Below are 16,842 nucleotides of genomic sequence, written 5' to 3'. Positions count from 1 at the left end.
ATGTATATATATATATATATCAGGGCCGTAACTACGTGTGTGCCAAGTGGGCTTGGCACACAGCGCAGTTGCCCTGAGGGCGCACGGCCAGCGGCATGTAATTAGTCAAATTGACTCATTACATGCCGCCTGTTCTGTGCTGTGCGCCGCCATGCTGTGGAGGGAGAAGAGAGCAGCAGCGCTATTTCATTGGTAGTAAGCGCCGCTGCAGCAGTCCCCTCTTCTTCCGTATTGGCTGCCTGGCGCTGCTGTGGATGCTGGGATGTGGTTCCTCCATCCCAGCATCCACAGCAGCGCCAGGCAGCCAATACGGAAGAAGAGGGGACTGCTGCAGTGGCGCTTACTACCAATGAAATAGCGCTGCTGCGGCTCCAGTCCCCCTTCCTCCTCCTCCTTCTCACCTGCCTGCACCGAGGGAGCTGCACGAGGAGCTTGTCAGCGGGGAGATGGTAAGTATCTCTCTCTCTCTCTCTCTCGGACCCCGTCTGCCATAATGTGTAAAAAGGGGGCCTGGCTGCTGCAATGTGTAAAAAGGGGGCCTGGCTGCCACAATGTGTAAAAAGGGGGCCTGGCTGCCGTAATGTGTAAAAAGGGGGACTGGCTGACGCAATGTGTAAAAAGGGCGGACTGGCTGCCGCAATGTGTAAAAAGGGGGACTGGCTGCCGCAATGTGTAAAAAGGGGGACTGGCTGCCGCAATGTGTAAAACGGGGTACACCATCTGCCGTAATATGTAAAAAGGGGGCCTGGCTGCTGCAATGTGTAAAAAGGGGACTGGCTGCCGCAATGTGTAAAAAGGGGGACTGGCTGCCGCAATGTGTAAAAAGGGGGACGCTGGCTGCTGCAATGTGTATAAAGGGGGACACCATCTGCCGTAATGTGTAAAAAGAGGTAAGCTGTCTGCCGTAATGTGTAAAAAGGGGGACTGTCTGCTGTAATGTGTAAAAAGGGGGATGCTGTCTGCTGTAATGTATAAAAGGGTCTCTACCTGGTGTAGTGGCGCTACTGTGCAGCGTAATTTGAATAATGGAGACTACTGTGCACCGTAGTATGAATTGCTATTATTTTGTGGCCACGCCCCTTCCCAATGAAGCCACGCCCCTATATATTTTTCGCGCGCCTACGCCGCGCACTGCCCCTATCTTACATGGGGGGGGGGGCAATGTCGTTTCTTGCACACAGCAATAAAATGCCTAGTTACGGCACTGATATGTATACATATATATATATATATATATATATATATATACATATATATATATATATATATATATATATAATGTGGTTTGTTTTCTGAGCGGGTTTGTAGGGACAAGCAGACAGGCAGTGTGTTTGTGATGATAGACATACAGAAGTTTGATAGGCAAACACTAGGATCAGGTTTGGTAAAGCACAGTTTAGAATCAGGAGATTTGCAATAATGGGTGTGGTATGCAAGGTCAACCACACTTAGGTCGACAGTGTCTAGGTCAACCAGTATTGGTCGTCAGTAAGTCGGTCGACATGGTTTCTAGGTCGACAGGGACTCTATGTCGACATGAACTAGGTCAAAATGACAGAAGGTCGAAGTAAGTTTTTTCACATTTTATGGTGTCGTTTTCTCAATTGTAGTAGTCCACATGGATCGTAAAATATGAAAAACACTGCCCAAATAACCCGAGTTATTGCTGGGTTGGGCCTCAGCGTTAAAGTTTACCGTATAAAAAATCCTGGTCGACTGAACTGATAATCCAACCCAAGTAGCAAGCATGGTTGAACCCGGGTTACAGGGCAGTGTGAACGTGTAACAATGTGTTGTCCAACCCAGAACCAGTTCAAACCCTATGGAGAGCCAGCTCACTGGTGCTTAGATATGTTATCTCCAAGAGCCGGCAGAGGGAAGTGCTGGCAGTAACTCAGGTGCAGTCTGCAGTGTAAAAGGGTTCTTAAGCCACTATGACACGGCTTGAAGCTTATATTCACTGGCTCGGGCTGGACCCGGGTTGGCAGTGTAAAAGAGGTATAAGTATGTACTGAGCCAAGCCCATATGAGATCTCTGAGACACAAATTTCTGATACAGTACGCGAAGATTTTAAAAAGACAGTCGATAAAGAAAAGGGACAGGACTACCTACAGTACAAGAACAGAAATGTGCTATTGAAATAAAGCAAACCAAAAAAGCAAGCAACTGTCCAAAACCATGTGCACTGCAGGTGAATCAGATGTAACATGTGCAGAGAGATTTAGATTTGGGTGGAGTGTGTTCAAACTAAACTTTAAATTGCAGTGTAAAAATTAAGCAGCCAGTATTTACCCTGCACAGAAACAATATAACCCACCTAAATCTAACTTTCTCTGCACATGTTACATCTGCCCCACTTCCAAGCAACATGGGGGTAATTCAGAGTTGATCGCAGCAGCAAATTTGTTAGCAGTTGGGCAAAACTATGTGCACTGCAAGTGTGGCAGATATAACATGTGCAGGGAGAGTTAGATTTGGGTGGGTTATTTTGTTTCTGTGCAGGGTAAATACTGGCTGCTTTATTTCTACACTCAGAGCCGGATTAATGATCCGGGGGGCCTGGGGTGCTGAAGACATGGGGGCCCCCTAAAAACTAATATATATATATATATATATATATATATATATATATATACACACACGGTATCTCTCAACCTAGGAATATATCAGCAGTGCGGGTGGCACGCATGGGACTGGATTAAATTCAAATAACTGGACACAAGATTCTCCATCTCAATAAACAATTTGGCATTATTAATCTTCGTTAGGATCCTGGCAAAGGTTAATAATTCTGAAATGTTGATCATGAAAGAGACTGTTTTTGTTCAGTTATCTGAATTGAATGTCAGTCCCGTGCATGCCACCCGCACTGCTGATTATATTATATATACACACACACAGAGATATATGTAGTGTATATATATATATATATATACTGTATATATACACTGACATTTCTGGGGACCTACGGGGCACCAGCTTAACTGCCACCCACACACCACCTCGACCACCAAGAGAGAGGGAGAAGGAGAGAGGGGGGAATGAAAGGAGAGAGACAGAGAGAGAGGGAGAGAGAAAGAGAGAGGGAGAGAGAAAGAGAGAGGGAGTGAAAAAGAGGGGGACTAAGAGAGAAAAAGAGAGAGAGGGAGATGGACAGAGGGGGAGCTGAGGGAGGGAGAGAGAGAGAGAGAGGGATAGAGAGGAAGAGGCGGAGGGAAAGGCAGAAAGAAAGAGATAGAGAGGGGAGGGAGAGGAAGAGAAAAGGAGGGAGAGGGAGAAAGAAAGAGAGAGGGAGAAGAAGAGAGAAGGAGGGAGAGGGAGAAAGAGCGAGGGAGAGAGAGAAGGAGAGAGGTAGAGAGAGGGTTGAGAGAGAAGGAGAGAGAGCGGGAGGGTTGAGGCTAGATCCAAGTGGCCTAAGGGACCTTTTCCATAAGGGGGAGGGGCCACGACACAAGGGGGAGGAGCTAAGCGGGAGGGGGGATGAGAGATTTAATGAGAGTGGAAATAAAGTAGCAAATGTACGCTGACACCACACTGTTTCAGTGTCAGCTTCCTCTATTGTGGAGCCGGCAGTGCTGCAGATTGTGCATTCTCCTGCCGCTATCATTGTCACGCTGCAGCTCCTGTCACATCTGCTGTGGCTCCTGTCACGTCTGGGATATAGCAGGTGAGGCAGGGAGGGTTGGCGCAGCGTAGTGCGGGTGCAGTGCGCCGGGCGTCAGGAGATGATGTCATTCTTAGCCAGCAAGGTATGTGAACTGGACAGGTGACCGTGGGTGGGGAGGGGGCGGGCGGGTGTTACCGTAGTGATGTGCGCCGCGTAATTGACAATGTTTTTGTAGCCTACCTGTGCCACAGTGCAGCGACAGGCTGGTGACTGGTGCGATCAATTACAGGGACACGGGGCCCCTGAGAAATGGGGGGCCCGGGGTAACGTATCCCCTGGGACCCCCCCTTAATCCGGCTCTGTCTACACTGCAATTTAGATTTCAGATTGAACACACCCCACCCAAATCTAACTCTCTCTGCACATTTTATATCTCCCCCCCCCCCCGCAGTGCACATGGTTTTGCCTAACTGCTAACAAATTTGCTGCTGCGATAAACTCAGAATTAGGCCCATGATTTTGCCCAGTTGCTTGCTTTTTTGGTTTGCCAACAAACCTGCATAACCCCCAAAAGTTATGTTTTTCCACAGATTGAAGTAAGTGCAGAACCATGAGTGAAAGGGAACAAAATAGTAAATATAGTGGAAAAGAAGATTTTTATGTTGGAAATACGAGAGACTATCCCATTATATTAGACAGCAACAGCACCATACACTGATACTATTGTAATTGCTATAAGTCTGTACTAAACTAAGCCCATGTGTTATCTGATTAGAGTATATACAAGCAACACTGACCAGAGATGTGCCCATATATTTATATTTGTTTTTGATAATAAAGTGGGTATACTTTGCAAGTGCACCACTTAAAGATTTTTCTACCTCTTTGAACAACCAGGCGCATTTTTACTTTGCGGAGGCTGCTAACCAGGGGGGGGGGGGGGGGGGGGAAGGCATGCACATTGATGAAGTTAATCCCAAGATGTTTTGAGGCATGATGAATGTATCTTATAAATCCACTCCTCTGCCTCTCTGTTAGGTGTATATTTACTAAAGCCAGTGGCGCACCCAGGGGGGGTTTCCGAGCACCCAGAAACCCCCCTCCTGTAAAAAAAAAATTTTTTTTTTTTTTTTTTTAGCTGCATGAGTATTATTAATGGCTGTCTAGCGTCCTCTGCAGCCTGCTGTCTTCCTGGTGGCACTTGTAAGTGCAATAAAAGTTTACTTTCTTTTAATTATAGTACATATATATCCATGTGCATACATATATACACATGTATATACATACATACATATAAACACACACACACACACACACACGATATATATATACATGTGTATATATATGTGTACTGTATGTGTGTGTACATATATATATATATATGTATGCATGTTTAATATGCTATGTATATGTGTATATATATATGTGTAGATATATGTGTATATATATATATATATATACACACACACACACACACACACACACACATACACACAGACACACTAGTTTTACGGACCCAGCATATACTGGGTCACCTCAGTCCCCACCCCCGTGATTGGCTCCGCCCAGTTCTGGAAACCCCCCCATGCAAATCCTGCGTTTGCCACTGTAAGCTTCTATAACTGAAAAGTGGTGATGTTGCATATAGCAACCAATCATTTTCTAGGATGCAATAGACAAATGATAGACATAATTTGATTGTTTGTTATGGTCAACATCACCACTTTTCATTTGTTAGAAGCTTTAGTAATTTTACCTGTCACTGTTGTACAATGCACTCAGATGTCTTCTGATCTCAAGGGGTATACCACCTGTGATGGTTACAGGCTAGTGGCATTTGTTTGCCATCTACTGTAGAACCCATTATAAACAAAGAACATATCTCTGCCAGGACACTGGAATCCACCAGAGGCTCAGTACTGCGTTGAGTAGAGGGTCCCATGGGGCCATTTTGTGTCTTCTAGGGGCAGGAGGCCTAAGAAGTCAACATGAGTAGTATTAGATCCTGGAATAAATCAAGGACAAACTCACTTATGACTACAGAGGGCAATTAATAGGTGGGAGCATTACTTACTGGACAGATAGGTGTTAAGATTTAAGATTTAGTGCAAGTCAATAGGGTGCCTTTCTGCTGCATGGGAATTTGTTCTTTAAAGTGCTGTTTCAGTCAGGGATCTGGCTCTTTTGCTGTGTGTTCCTGTCCTGTATAGTAACAGTGGGGAAATGTATTAAAGCTTGAAGAGAGAAAAAGTACCAACCAATTAGATTTTAGCTGTCACTTTTCAAACACAGCCTATAAAATTACAGTTACAGTATGAGCTGATTGGTTTGTACTTTATCTTTCTCCACTTTATCTGTCTGTAAGGTTTGATACATATCCCCCAGTGTGAATCTGTGATACTGGGCTAAGTGTGGTACTTGTAGTCCTCCTCAGTTTCTTATTTCTGTCTCTTTCTGTCTGCTGCCTTTCTAATCTTTTTTTATTCCTTTGTCTTATTTTTCTATTTTCTTCTCTTGCTTTCCCTTTGTCCCAGCCTTCCCTTCCCCATTTTTCACCCTTGCCACTCAGCAGTTCTTTCAGTCTGCTGCAATGCGGCCAGGCAGTGGGATGATCACGTCCCTTGCCTTTTGCAAGCTTCTAGTGGTTAATCTGGGTGGTAATTTCTGTTCCAGCTCATCTCTCAACCTTAGATTCTCCATTATGTGAAATTTTCAGTATTGGATCTATTGTGGCTGCAATGTTCCTTTCTGTATTCCTGTGTCATCCCCTATTGTTCCTGGCATAGCTGTCAGGGCATTCCTGTCATCCAGTGCATCAAGTGCTCTCGTAGGAAGATGAATGCTCAGAAAGTCTTGGCCTTGGAAGGTTTGGCAGTGATTTGTTTCCAGTTTTAGCCATCATGCAGTACCTTCAGTGAGGCGTCTGATTGGCTCCAAATTTGTTCTGCAGCAGTATAATGACCCCAAACATACAGCCAATTTCATTAAGAACTTTCTTCAACATAAAGAAGAACAATGAGTCCTGAAAGTGATGATATGGCCCCAACAGAGCCCTGATCTCAACATCATGGAGTCTGTCTGGGATTACATGAAGAGACAGAAGGATTTGAGCAAGCCTACATCCACACAAGATCTATGGATAGTTCTCCATGATGTTTTTAGCAACCTACCTGCCGAGTTCTTTCAGGGTAGTCACACCAAATATTGATTTTATTTAGATTACACTTCTGTTCATTCATTTTTCATTTTGTTAATTGATACACAATAAACTATTAACACTTCTATTTTTGAAAGCATTCTTACTTTGCAGCATTTTATTCCAGACCTGCCTAAAATTATTGCACAATAATGTATATATTACCAAAAGTACTCTCTCCACCCCCTGGCAGACCCATAATATTGGGATGCAATGGGATCACTTCAAATTTATCTGCAGAAATAGATTTATTCCTGCAACTATTAGTCACCCAAAGTAAATCTTATGTAAAAGATACTGGTGACACTCTCTGGAAATTTGAAACTATTGAATGGGATTCTAATTGCATCATCGGCATTGCAGATGTGAGCATTTTATATACAATCATTCTACCCACTAAAGATTTAGAGGCTGTGTCATACTAAAGGACCTTGATAAAACTAACATGGAAAATAACATGGAGGATTTTATACTGGAAAGTATTTTGTACTTCATAGATATTTTTATTATAATGGTGGTATTTTCTCCAGCAAGTCAATACAGCTATGGGCACCAGGTTTACCACTAGTTATGCCATTGTATTCATGTCATACTGGAAGGAGTCGGCGGTGTGGCATGGAGGATTGGTGGTGGCAGGTCTGGTGTCCTGGAATAGATTCATTAACGATGTTAATGGGGCAGTGAGAAATGTTTAAGATAATTTTGTAATCGCCTTAATGCTAATGATCAGGGCCGTAACTACGTGTGTGCCAAGTGGGCTTGGCACACAGCGCAGTTGCCCTGAGGGCGCAACGGCCAGCGGCATGTAATGAGTCAAATTGACTCATTACATGCCGCCTCTGGCTGCTGTGTGCGCCGTGCGCCGCGCTGGAGGGAGAAGAGACCAGCGCCAGGCAGCATTCAAGGAGGAGGAGGGAGGGGGAGCAGGGAGCCGCAGCAGCGCTATTTGATTGGTAGTAAGCGCCGCTGCAGCATCCCCCTCTCCTTCTGTATTGGCTGCCCAGCGCTGCTATGGATGCTGGGATGCGGTTCCTTCATCCCAGCATCCACAGCAGCGCCAGGCAACCAATACGGAAGGAGAGGGGGATGCTGCAGCAGCGCTTACTACCAATCAAATAGCGCTGCTGCGGCTCCCTGCTCCCCCTCCCTCCTCCTCCTTCTCACCTCACTGCCTGCACCGAGAGGGAGATGCCAGCACGAGGAGCCTGTCAGCGGGGAGAAGGTAAGTATATCCCTCTCTCTCTCTCAGGGGGACACCGTCTGCCGCAATGTGTAAAAAGGGGGCCTGGCTGCCGCAATGTGTAAAAAGGGGGCCTGGCTGCCGCAATGTATGTATAGAAAGGGGGCCTGGCTGCCGCAATGTGTAAAAAGGGGTCCTGGCTGCCGCAATGTGTAAAAAGGGGGCCTGGCTGCCGTAATGTGTAAAAAGGGGGCCTGGCTGCCGCAATATGTAAAAAGGGGGACTGGCTGCCGCAATGTGTAAAAAGGGGGACTGGCTGCCGCAATGTGTAAAGAGGGGGCCTGGCTGCCGCAATGTGTAAAAAGGGGGACTGGCTGCCGCAATGTGTAAAAAGGGGGACTGTCTGCTGTAATGTATAAAAGGGGCTCTACCTGGTGTAGTGGCGCTACTGTGCAGCGTAATTTGAATAATGTAGACTACTGTGCACCGTAGTATGAATTGCTATTATTTTGTGGCCACGCCCCTTCCCCGTGAAGCCATGCCCCTATACATTTTTTGCGCGCCTATGGCGCGCACTGCCCCTGTCTTACATGGGGGGGTGCACGCCACTGCCGTTTCTTGCACACAGCGCTAAAATGCCTAGTTACGGCACTGCTAATGATCACAACATTAAATTGACTTATTCTATTAGTAAAAAGAGGTTGTTGTTTGTTTGTTTTTGTTAGATATATATGTGAAGGAGATTAATATTGAGATAAAAATGTATAAAAAGTCAACAGACTCAAACTTCTTTATTTAAAACTAACAGCCAATATCACATGAACTGGCTGGAGGGTATTCCCTTTAGTCAATTCATAATATCCAAGCGTAACTGTTCACAACAACAACAGCATGTTTTTTTAAAGAACAACTTGAGATCATGTCTAAATGTTTTGAACAAATGGGTTCCAAAAAAAAAGCCACTAGATCTTGCTAAAGAGAAGGTTAAACTTATAAAAAGGAAGCACTCCTGAAAGATAAAGCTTAGAAAGAATCTAAACAAAAAAATATAGAATAGTCTTGTGTCTCAGACTTGAGCTCCCTACATAAAGAAATAGAGGCAATAATAAGGAGAAAATGGAAGCTTCTGGAACAAGACCCACTTTTAAAAAGCAAATTTACAAAAAAGTAGTGATGTGCACCTGAAATTTTTTGGGTTTTGTGTTTTGGTTTTGGATTCGGTTCCGCGGCCGTGTTTTGGATTTGGACGCGTTTTGGCAAAACCTCCCTGAAAATGTTTTGTCGGATTCGGGTGTGTTTTGGATTCGGTTTTTTTTTTAACAAAAAAAAACCTCAAAAACAGCTTAAATCATAGAATTTGGGGGTCATTTTGATCCCATAGTATTATTGACCTCAATAACCATAATTTCCACTCATTTTCAGTCTATTCTGAACACCTCACACATCACAATATTATTTTTAGTCCTAAAATTTGCACTGAGATCGCTGGATGACTAAGCTAAGCAACCCAAGTGGCCGACACAAACACCTGGCCCATCTAGGAGTGGCACTGCAGTGTCAGACAGGATGGCACTTCAAAAAAATAGTCCCCAAACAGCACATGATGCAAAGAAAAAAAGAGGCGCAATGAGGTAGCTGTGTGACTAAGCTAAGTGACCCAAGTGGCTGACACAAACACCTGCCCATCTAGGAGTGGCACTGCAGTGTCACGCAGGATGGCACTTCAAAAAAATAGTCCCCAAACAGCACATGATGCAAAGAAAAAAAGAGGCGCAATGAGGTAGCTGTGTGACTAAGCTAAGCGACCCAAGTGGCCGACACAAACACCTGGCCCATCTAGGAGTGGCACTGCAGTGTCAGGCAGGATGGCACTTCAAAAAAATAGTCCCCAAACAGCACATGATGCACAGAAAAATGAAAGAAAAAAGAGGTGCAAGATGGAATTGTCCTTGGGCCCTCCCACCCACCCTTATGTTGTATAAACAGGACATGCACACTTTAACAAACCCATCATTTCAGCAACAGGGTCTGCCACACAACTGTAATTGAAATGATTGGTTGGTTTGGGCCCCCACCAAAAAAGAAGCAATCAATCTCTCCTTGCAAATGGCTCTACAGAGGCAAGATGTCCACCTCCTCCTCATTGTCTGATTCCTCACCCCTTTCACTGTGTAGTGTGTACATCCCCCTCCTCACAGATTATTAATTCGTCCCCACTGGAATCCACCATCTCAGGTCCCTGTGTACTTTCTGGAGGCAATTATGGTGAATGTCTCCACGGAGGAATTGATTATAATTCATTTTGATAAACATCTTCTCCACATTTTCTGGAAGTAACCTCGTACGCCGATTGCTAACAAGGTGAGTGGCTGCACTAAACACTCTTTTGGAGTACACACTGGAGGGGAGGCAACTTAGGTAGAATAAAGCCAGTTTGTGCAAGGGCCTCCAAATTGCCTCTTTTTCCTGCCAGTATACGTACGGACTGTCTGACGTGCCTACTTGGATGTGGTCACTCATATAATCCTCCACCATTCTTTCAATGGTGACAGAATCATATGCAGTGACAGTAGACGACATGTCAGTAATTGTTGGCAGGTCCTTCAGTCCGGACCAGATGTCAGCACTCGCTCCAGACTGCCCTGCATCACCGTCAGTGGGTAGGTTCGGAATTCTTAGCCTTTTCCTCGCACCCCCAGTTGCGGGAGAATGTGAAGGAGGAGCTGTTGACGGGTCACGTTCCGCTTGACTTGACAATTTTCTCACCAGCAGGTCTTTGAACCTCTGCAGACTTGTGTCTGCCGGAAAGAGAGATACAACATAGGTTTTAAATCTAGGATCGAGCACGGTGGCCAAAATGTAGTGCTCTGATTTCAACAGATTGACCACCCGTGAATCCTGGTTAAGCGAATTAAGGGCTCCATCCACAAGTCCCACATGCCTAGCGGAATCGCTCTGTTTTAGCTCCTCCTTCAATCTTTCCAGCTTCTCCTGCAAAAGCCTGATGAGGGGAATGACCTGACTCAGGCTGGCAGTGTCTGAACTGACTTCACGTGTGGCAAGTTCAAAGGGTTGCAGAACCTTGCACAACGTTGAAATCATTCTCCACTGCGCTTGAGTCAGGTGCATTCCCCCTCCTTTGCCTATATCGTAGGCAGATGTATAGGCTTGAATGGCCTTTTGCTGCTCCTCCATCCTCTGAAGCATATAGAGGCTTGAATTCCACCTCGTTACCACCTCTTGCTTCAGATGATGGCAGGGCAGGTTCAGTACTGTTTGCTGGTGCCCCAGTCTTCGACACGCGGTGGCTGAATGCCAAAAGTGGCCCGCAATTCTTCGGGCCACCGACAGCATCTCTTGCACGCCCCTGTCGTTTTTTTAAATAATTCTGCACCACCAAATACAATGTATGTGCAAATTATGGGACGTGCTGGAATTTGCCCAGGTGTAATGCACGCACAATATTGGTGGCGTTGTCCGATGTCACAAATCCCCAGGAGAGTCCAATTGGGGTAAGCCATTCTGCGATGATGTTCCTCAGTTTCTGTAAGAGGTTGTCAACTGTGTGCCTCTTATGGAAAGCTGTGATACAAAGCGTAGCCTGCCTAGGAACGAGTTGGCATTTGCGAGATGCTGCTACTGGTGCCGCCGCTGCTGTTCTTGCTGCGGGAGGCAATACATATACCCAGTGGGCTGTCACAGTCATATAGTCCTGAGTCTGCCCTGCTCCACTTGTCCACATGTCCGTGGTTAAGTGGACATTGGGTACAACTGCATTTTTTAGGACACTGGTGACTCTTTTTCTGACGTCTGTGTACATTTTCGGTATCGCCTGCCTAGAGAAATGGAACCTAGATGGTATTTGGTACCGGGGACACAGTACCTCAATCAAGTCTCTAGTTCCCTGTGAATTAACGGTGGATACCGGAAACACGTTTCTCACCACCCAGGCTGCCAAGGCCTGAGTTATCCGCTTTGCAGCAGGATGTCTGCTGTGATATTTCATCTTCCTCGCAAAGGACTGTTGGACAGTCAATTGCTTACTGGAAGTAGTACAAGTGGTCTTCCGACTTCCCCTCTGGGATGACGATCTACTCCCAGCAGCAACAACAGCAGCGCCAGCAGCAATAGGCGTTACACTCAAGGATGCATCGGAGGAATCCCAGGCAGGAGAGAACTCGTCAGACTTGACAGTAACATGGCCTGCAGGACTATTGGCTTTCCTGTCTAAGGAGGAAATTGACACTGAGGGAGTTGGTGGTGTGGTTTGCAGGAGCTTGGTTACAAGAGGAAGGGATTTAGTGGTCAGTGGACTGCTTCTGCTGTCATCCAAAGTTTTTGAAATTGTCACTGACTTCTGATGAATGCGGTCCAGGTGACGTATAAGGGAGGATGTTCCTAGGTGGTTAACGTCCTAACCCCTACTTATTACAGCTTGACAAAGGCAACACATGGCTTGACACCAGTTGTCCGCATTTCTGTTGAAATAATTCCACACCGAAGAGATGATTTTTTTTGTATTTTGACCAGGCATGTCAATGGCCATATATTCGTCCCACGGACAACAGGTGTCTCCCCGGGTGCCTGACTTAAACAAACTACCTCACCATCGGAATCCTCCTTGTCAATTTCCTCCCCAGCGCCAGCAACACCCATATCCTCATCCTGGTGTACTTCAACAGTGACATCTTCAATTTGACTATCAGGAACTGGACTGCGGGTGCTCCTTCCAGCACTTGCAGGGGGCGTGCAAATGGTGGAAGGCGCAACCTCTTCCCGTCCAGTGTTGGGAAGGTCAGGCATCGCAACCGACACAATTGGACTCTCCTTGGGGATTTGTCATTTAGAAGAACGCACAGTTCTTTGCTGTGCTTTTGCCATCTTAACTCTTTTAAGTTTTCTAGCAGGAGGATGAGTGGTTCCATCCTCAGGTGAAGCTGAACCACTAGCCTTGAACATAGGCCAGGGCCTCAGCCATTCCTTGCCACTCCGTGTCGTAAATGGCACATTGGGAAGTTTACGCTTCTCCTCAGACGATATTCATTTAGATTTTTGGGTTATTTTACTGAGCTTTATTTTTTTTTATTTTACATGCTCTCTACTATGACATTGGGCATTGGCCTTGGCAGATGACGTTGATGGCATTTCATCGTCTCGGCCATGACTAGTGGCAGCAGCTTCAGCACGAGGTGGAAGTGGATCTTGATCTTTCCCTATTTTACCCTCCACATTTTTGTTCTCCATTTTTTAATGTGTAGAATTATATGCCAGTAATATATCAATAGCAATGGCCTACTACTATATATACTGCGCACAACTGAAATGCACCACTGGTATGGATGGATAGTATACTTGACGACACAGAGGTAGGTAGAGCAGTGGCCTTCTGTACCGTACTGCTATATAGTATATACTGGTGGTCAGAAAACTGTGCAAAACTGAAATGCACCACTATCAGGAAATAGAAACAGTACATATTGCTATCCGGAATAATTCTGTCAGCCTACACCAGTTCACTTAGGGTGTGTATGGTCCTATTTTGTCACTAAAACATTATATGAGACCTTAGTGTGATGTTCTATAGCACACCTTTTATATATAAAAAGCACGTTTTTTAAAATACCGGAAGCCCTTGTGGCAAAGGAAATCAGGTCTCAGGACATTTTAAGCCGATCAGGCTGTGACTGTGTGGATCATTTTATATATAGGGACTGGTACTGGAGAAAGATTCTAGATATAAACTGTCCCATTTATTGTGCTCATACAGATTTTTTATTAATTTTTTGGGAAATAAATGTGCTATAATTTAATTCAATCATTCAGTCTGATATTTCTTCATATTCTGTCTTTTCCTACCTTTACTTTCAAATTTAAATGTTGCGCCTGCTATATATTATATACTGGTGGTCAGCAAACTGTGCAAAACTGAAATGCACCACAGGTATGGATGGATAGTATACTTGACGACACAGAGGTAGGTAGAGCAGTGGCCTACTGTACCGTACTGCTATATATTATATACTGATGGACAGCAAACTGTGCAAAACTGAAATGCACCACAGGTATAGATGGATAGTATACTTGACGACACAGAGGTAGGTAGAGCAGTGGACTACTGTACCGTACTACTATATATATATTATATACTGGTGGTCAGCAAACTGTGCAAAACTGAAATGCACCACAGGTATGGATGGATAGTATACTTGACGACACAGAGGTAGGTAGAGCAGTGGACTACTGTACCGTACTGCTATATATATATATATATATATATATATAGTTATACTGGTGGTCAGCAAACTGTGCAAAACTGAAATGCACCACAGGTATGGATGGATAGTATACTTGACGACACAGAGGTAGGTAGAGCAGTGGCCTTCTGTACCGTACTGCTATATAGTATATACTGGTGGTCAGCAAACTGTGCAAAACTGAAATGCACCACAGGTATGGATGGATAGTATACCTGACGACACAGATGTAGGTAGAGCAGTGGACTACTGTACCGTACTGCTATATATATATATATATAGTTATACTGGTGGTCAGCAAACTGTGCAAAACTGAAATGCACCACAGGTATGGATGGATAGTATACTTGCCGACACAGAGGTAGGTAGAGCAGTGGCCTTCTGTACCATACTGCTATATAGTATATACTGGTGGTCAGCAAACTGTGCAAAACTGAAATGCACCACAGGTATGGATGGATAGTATACTTGACGACACAGAGGTAGGTAGAGCAGTGGACTACTGTACCGTACTGCTATATATATAGTTATACTGGTGGTCAGCAAACTGTGCACAACTGAAATGCACCACAGGTATGGATGGATAGTATACTTGACGACACAGAGGTAGGTAGAGCAGTGGCCTTCTGTACCATACGGCTATATAGTATATACTGGTGGTCAGCAACTACTGTACCGTACTGCTATATATATATAGTTATACTGGTGGTCAGCAAAATTCTGCACTGTCCTCCCACTATATACTACAATGCAGCACAGATATGGAGCGTTTTTCAGGCAGAGAACGTATAAAACTGGTGGTCACTGGTCAGCAAAACTCTGCACTGTCCTCCTACTATATAATACTGCTGGTCCCTAGTCCCCACAATAAAGCAATTAGCACACTGAGCACAGATATTTGCAGCACACTGAGCACAGTCACATATGGAGCATTTTTCAGGCAGAGAACGTAGATATTTGCACTTGCAGCACACTGAGCACAGATATTTGCAACACACTGAGCACAGATATTTGCAGCACAATTTGCAGCCCACTGAACATAGAAACTGAGAGGACGCCAGCCACGTCCTCTCACGATCATCTCCAATGCATGAGTGAAAAATGGCGGCAACGCGCGGCTCCTTATATAGAATACAAATCTTGCGAGAATCCGACCGCGGGATGATGACGTTCGGGCGCGCTTGGGTTAACCGAGCAAGGCGGGAGGATCCGAGTCTGCCTCGGACCCGTGTAAAATGGGTGAAGTTCGGGGGGGTTCTGATCCCGAGGATCCGAACCCACTCATCAATACAAAAAAGTCACTTATTCCCTTTTCAGACAGAAAGTCAAATTACTGGGTTAAGAAGTTCTATCCGGTAATTTGCTGTTGAACACGGGTCCTTTTTCTGTGGGAAAGGGTCAACCTTGGTTGAAATTCCCGGGACTTCGACTCAGTAATTTACCAGGATCGGAGACCAGGGAATTTTGACCCGGGTTGACTCACATAGACAAAATACCCGAGTTGATCCACAAATTACCGGATAGAATTTCTTGACCCGGTAATTTGCTTGTCTGTGTGAAAGGGGGGTCAGGCAGGTACAGGCAAAGCTACCCGCTACGTAAATGCCGGGATTTTCAGACATTTCTGTCTGAAGAGGATATTAAAGATAAATTGGTTAAGAGTGCCCTAGAAGAAAATAAAAGAAGCGGTGAGCGGTTTTCACCTATGTGTATCTTGTCTTGTACATAGGAGTGTTAACACAAAGACCAATAAGTATAAAGAATTCACAATTAATGTTACTTTATACAAAATGAACCAATTTATCACCTGTACATCTAAAAATGTGATGTATGCAATATAATGCAAATATGGCCTATTATATATCGGAAAGACTACCAGAATTCTTAAAAGTGCATCTTTATAAAAATACAATATATACAACATGTGTAAGGGATTGGAGACTGATACCCTGTTACCACATTTCAAGCAGTCTCATAATGGTAATGAATGTGAAATAAATAAACTTTTGGGGTATAGAACAGATTGTTAATAAATACATGGACATATAAAAATACTGAGGTACGGTTGGCGCAAACAGAAATGCACTGGATACATGCATTAAAAGCCCTTGTCTCCAATGGCCTAAATGGAAAATTTGAATTAAAGTATTTTTTTAAATTCATTATTCTCGGTATGATGCCGTTATTATTGATCTTTTTTACGTAAATTGTATGTGCTTTATTTCTTGATGTTATTTTTATGTATTATCTATGAGAATTTTATACTTGGCTTTTTCATGTTTTATTTTCATGCACTTTATGATGCACCCATTATAATTGAGGACTTTGATGCCTGGAATGTGTTAATGGAGGCAATTCAGTAATTTCTATTGGCTGCTACTTAAGTAAGGACAAGGAGTTTTTCTACCAAAGGTGAAAAGGGTCAGGCGCTTAATGGATGTTGCGTTTCTAATGCTGCTGCTAAAAAAATGGGGTAGTCAAACCCAGAACCACATACAATTAAACAGATAAAATAGCAGCGCTAGCGGAATAAATGATTAATGAATATGAAGGATTGAGTGAAAAAAACTAATCACAATTTAATTAGACATATTGTTTAAAACA

General features: G+C 44.3%; 1 protein-coding gene across 1 annotated transcript in view; it reads left to right on the top strand.

Moving 5' to 3' along the window:
* The first annotated feature begins 7,944 nt into the window (after positions 1-7,944).
* Positions 7,945-16,842, top strand: part of CLTRN (collectrin, amino acid transport regulator) — a 106,276-nt gene continuing 97,378 nt past the window's right edge. The window contains exon 1 of the mRNA XM_063957368.1: positions 7,945-8,026. The gene's annotated coding sequence lies outside the window, so the exon portion shown is untranslated. The remainder of the gene's footprint in view (positions 8,027-16,842) is intronic.

Source organism: Pseudophryne corroboree, chromosome 2, assembly GCF_028390025.1.
Source record: "Pseudophryne corroboree isolate aPseCor3 chromosome 2, aPseCor3.hap2, whole genome shotgun sequence".
NCBI classification, from domain to species: domain Eukaryota; kingdom Metazoa; phylum Chordata; class Amphibia; order Anura; family Myobatrachidae; genus Pseudophryne; species Pseudophryne corroboree.
This window is presented reverse-complemented; position numbering and strand designations above follow the sequence as displayed.